At 40.3% G+C, this 4,854-nt stretch overlaps 1 pseudogene; it reads right to left on the bottom strand.

Moving 5' to 3' along the window:
* Positions 1 to 1,748: 1,748 nt before the first annotated feature.
* LOC114205653 (heterogeneous nuclear ribonucleoprotein A1 pseudogene) lies at positions 1,749 to 2,896 on the bottom strand (annotated as a pseudogene).
* Between the last annotated feature and the right edge of the window lie 1,958 nt (positions 2,897 to 4,854).

Below are 4,854 nucleotides of genomic sequence, written 5' to 3' on the forward strand. Positions count from 1 at the left end.
AATGCAGAATTTCAGGCCCTACCCCCCGCCTCCTAAATCAAAACTTGCACTTTAACAAGATTTTCCAGTGATTTATGTTCACACTGACGTCTAGGAAGCACTGTGATTATGTCTTAGGCTTTTGCAGAAACTGTCTTCGACCTGTCCTGCTGGCTCAATCCCATTTATCCTTGAAGGTTGACCTCAGGCATCCCCATCCTGGAGCACTTCCTCATCCTTCCTTCCATGTACTCTGGCTCTTCTTCTGGGGACAGCCTCTATTTACCTTTACCATATCCCTTATTATAGATTACTGTAATTGTAGGTTTAGCCAATAGATTTTAGAGGTTTTTGCCCAAATCTCCTAGATTTTTGTCCCACAGTGGCAGAGATTGTATCACTGGTGCTCAGTCAGTGTTTGTAGATATGAGTGGCTAAGGCAGAAATTTTTGGGTGGGACTCACGGGTCTAGATGGCAAGGCCCTGGAACTGTCAGATCAAACCACTGGAGGGACTGACTGTCACAAGCGGCAGGCCCTGATGTGTGTGAGTTCTGATCACTGGGCTGCTTGAGGCTGTTGATTTTTTTATCTTTCTTGCCATGCAGAGGGAGCCTGTGGCTTGCAGGGTGGGTGCTCAGAGCCAGGGGGAGCTCTGAATTCTGTAGGTGTACCTTGCTCACAGCTGTGACAGAGAATGAGGGGTTAGAATAGTTTGGATTTCTTCGAAGATCTTATTAAAATTGGTTCTATGATACTTTTTTCCCCAGCTGTGAAACCAGTACACAGAAAAGCACAATTGTAGGAAGGTGGTCAGAAAGTACAAATTTGCAGTCTTACGATAAATAAATACTAGGGGTGTCATGTACATGATGGCTATAGTTAACACTGCTGTATGGTATCTAGGAAAGTGAAGAGAGTCGATCCTAAGAGTTCTCATCACAAGGAAACTCTTTTTTTCCTTTTTCTTTTTCTTTATATGAGAGGATGGAAGCTAACTAAACTTATTGTGATAATCATTTCACAATATATGTAAGACAGGTCACTATGCTGTATACCTTAAAATTATATAGTAATGTGTATCAATTATAGCTCAATAAAACTGGAAACAAAAGAAAAGCACAAAGAAAATATAAATTATTTGTAATCCTGTCCCTCAAAAAAAAATTAACCTTGTTGGCTTACACTTTTCTAGTATTTATATGGAAAAAATAATACAGTTGACCTTGAACAACTCGGGGGTTGGGACCTTGACACCCCTCACCCCCATCCCCACACAGTCTAGAGTTCGTGTATAACTTTTGAATTCCCCAAAACTTTACTAATAACCTACTCTGGACTGGAAGGAAGCCATACTGATAACATAAATAGTTGATTCACACATAGTTTTTGGTTCTGTGTATTATATACTCTATTCTTACAATAAAGTAAGCTAGGGAAAGGAAAATGTTATTAAGAAAAGATAAGGAAAATACATTTACAGTACTATATTTATTGAAAAAAATCAGTGTATAAGTGGACCTTACAGTTCAAACCCATGTTGATCAAGGGTCAACTAAACTGTACTACCTGTCTTTTTTATTTTTTTTTAAAGACACATTTATTCAACGTCATGATCAGACTATTACATTTAGCAATCAACAGCATGGGTGCAAAAAAAAAACTGCATTAAAACCCTTTGTTGGAATGCTTTACACTTTCCACAGAACAGAAACTAAAATAACCTGTTATATAATTAGTCACAAACACAGTCCTCGAGTTTTTTGCCCGTACACATGAGTATTGTCTAAAACATGTCTTCTTTGTAGCAGCTAGGCCCTGCCACCACTGTGCTTGGCTGAGTTCACAAATCTGTTGTAACCTGTAGCTTCCCTGTCACTTCTCTGGCTCTCCTCTCCTGCTAAGCTTTGTTTCCTGGCCGTAATTAAAACCTTCTGCCACTGCCCTAGCTACTGCTGCTGCTGGAACCACCATAGCCACCTTGGTTTCGTGGTTTGGCAAAGTATTGGCCTCCACCACCATAGGGGCCAGAGCTTCTGCCTCCAAAATTTCCTCCTTTCATGGGTCCAAAATTTGAGGATTGATTGTTGTAATTGCCAAAATCATTATAGCTTCCACCACCTCCAAAGTTGCTTCCATCATTACCAAATCCGTTATAGTCATCCCCACGGCCACCACATCCACCACCTCGACTGCCACCAAAGCCACCTCGACCACTGAAGTTCCCTCCACGACCAAAGTTGTCATTCCCACCAAAACCACCTCCACGACCACCACCAAAGTTTCCAGAACCACTTCGACCTCTTTGGCTGGATGAAGCACTAGCCACCTCTTGCTTAGAGAGGGCTCTCCTTACTTCACAGTCATGGCCATTCACAGTACGGTATTTTTGAATGACAATCTTGTCTACAGAGTCATGGTCATCAAATGTTACAAAAGCAAAACCTCTCTTTTTGCTACTGCCTCAGTCAGTCATGATCTCGATCACTTCAATTTTCCCATAGTGTTCAAAATAATCTCTTAGATGATGTTCTTCAGTGTCTTCTTTAATGCCACCAACAAAAATCTTTTTCACAGTTAAGTGGGCACCAGGTCTTTGAGAATCTTCTCTTGAGACAGCCCTCTTTGGTTCCACAACTCTTCCATCCACCTTGTGTGGCCTTGCGTTCATGGCTGCATCCACCTCCTCCACAGTGGCATACGTGACAAACCCAAAGCCTCTGGAGCACTTGGTGTTTGGATGTCTCATTACCACACAGTGCGTAAGCGTTCCCCATTGCTCAGAATGGCTCCTCAGACTCTCATCGGTTGTTTCAAAGCTCAAACCTCCGATGAAGAGCTTCCGCAGCTGTTCAGGCTCTTTGGGAGACTCTGACTTAGACATGACGGCGGTGGGAGGGGAGACTTTAACGATGCTTACTCTGCGGCGTCCACGGGCAGAAAGCCTGTACTACCTGTCTTATGAGGACTCACATCATCTGCCCCCTCCCCCCACAGTACCTCTCTGACTTCCTTTTCTTCTACCTGTTCACTCTACTTGAGCCACACTCACCTCATTCCTGTTGTTCATGTACACCTGGCATGCTCTACCTTCGGGCCTTTGTTCTAGCTCTTTTCCAAGTGGGACCATCTCCCTAAATACCCTTCTCCTTCCAGTCTTTGCTCAGATTTCACGTTCTCAAAATAGCCTTGCCTGACAACCCTGTTTAAAACTGCAGCCGACACCCACATTTCCTTAAACCCATCACTTCTGGTTCCCCTTAGCCTGCTCTAGTCTGCATTTCTTCAAGAACTTAAGATTTTTTTAAAACATATTGCAGAACATATTATTTTATTTATTTATTTATTTTTAGAACATATTATTTTATTACATCTGTTCTTTATTGCCAGGCTGACTTCTCCTCTCCTTCATCTCCTTGCTTCCCCCACCTTCTAGGATGTAAACTCTTCCAGGCCAAAGGATCTTTTTGAGAATAACAGTAATTGGTATATGGTAGATAGTCAATAAATATTTGATGAAGGAAGGAATGAATATATAATTGTAACTGAAATAGTAACATACTGTTTTGTAGACAGTGATAAAGTGTTAGTGTTTTTAACTTGGCAATATACTGTGTCCATCTCGTCACATAAATAAATATTCTTTGACATGGTTATATCCCTGAAAGTTTTTGATTTCAAACAGTTTCTGTAAGCATTATTAAGCTCAAACATCAGTAAAGATTTGAAGTGAGACTAGGGAAGAGTTGACTACCCCCATTCATTACATTCCTTCATAAGTATTTGTTGAATAAACAAATATATATTTTATGATATAAAAATAAACATTACATATTTATATACATTTCACATACTAGGATATACATATTTTCATTGTTATATATTCATATATAACACTGTTATATGAAAAAAAAACAGTGGTAGAGAAGCTGAGGGAATAAAAGATCTGAATTATATATTGAAATAATAACATTGCAAACAGAAGCCTTACATAACTAAAACCTTTTTTCTCCCCAGTCATTGGTTTAGAGTAGAAACTCTCTACAGCTCTGTTTGGGGTCACCCGTTCTCATTCAGTGGCTGTTCCTTGCCTTGGAAGTGTCTGTGACAGCAGCTGACCCCCTCCCTATAGGAGAGCCAAACCAGCTGCTTCTCTTCCTCCTGGCCCCTGCCCCTGTTTCCATGGATGACTGGTCCTCCAGTTGATGATGAAATGACTCCAGACTAAAATGCACTTTTTATTCTTAGATATCATTTTCAGATTTTGGGGGGAAATTGTGTGTCACAGGGAAGAAAGAAGCAAAAGCTCTTGTGATTAATGGAAAGAAAGACGTCTATTTTGTCTTTAGTCCCTTTCTTTGTTTCTTGGTCTGGCTCATTCTCCCTCCTCCATTGTCCTGTTGCTGACCATTGTGATTGCGAGACCACCTAGGGCTTTTTCATCTACTTACCAGCATGGTTCACACATTCCAAATGACAGCAGAGACATTAGAAACTGTATCTCAAACAGAAAAAAATGGCCTTATTCTTCTTTGGCATTTGTGTTGTTTTACATTTTTCTTTCTCTCTAATTATCCCGGGAGATAGTGAGTGTTAAGGGCCTTAACATTTGACTTCCAATGAAGTCAGAAATAGCATCTTCTGTTTTCAGAAATGAATTTTTTAAAAAATGAAGTTTTCTGAAGTGTACATTACTCTTTTCATTAGAAGAAGGAAAAGTTCCAAGAAGGCTGGCATGCTGAATGCCTTAAAGAAGAACTTCAACTGAGATGCCAGATAAAAGTATAACAAGAATTTCTTATGGCTTAGATAACTGCAGAGTAAGAGGCATCTATTGTTACTACCCTGTCCATTTTTTCTCTTTATCTTTTCTGTG

This window comes from Eumetopias jubatus, unplaced genomic scaffold (genome assembly GCF_037043125.1).
Source record: "Eumetopias jubatus isolate StellerSeaLion01/CBP00866 unplaced genomic scaffold, mEumJub1_p1.0 scaffold_1, whole genome shotgun sequence".
Taxonomy (NCBI): Eukaryota; Metazoa; Chordata; class Mammalia; order Carnivora; family Otariidae; genus Eumetopias; species Eumetopias jubatus.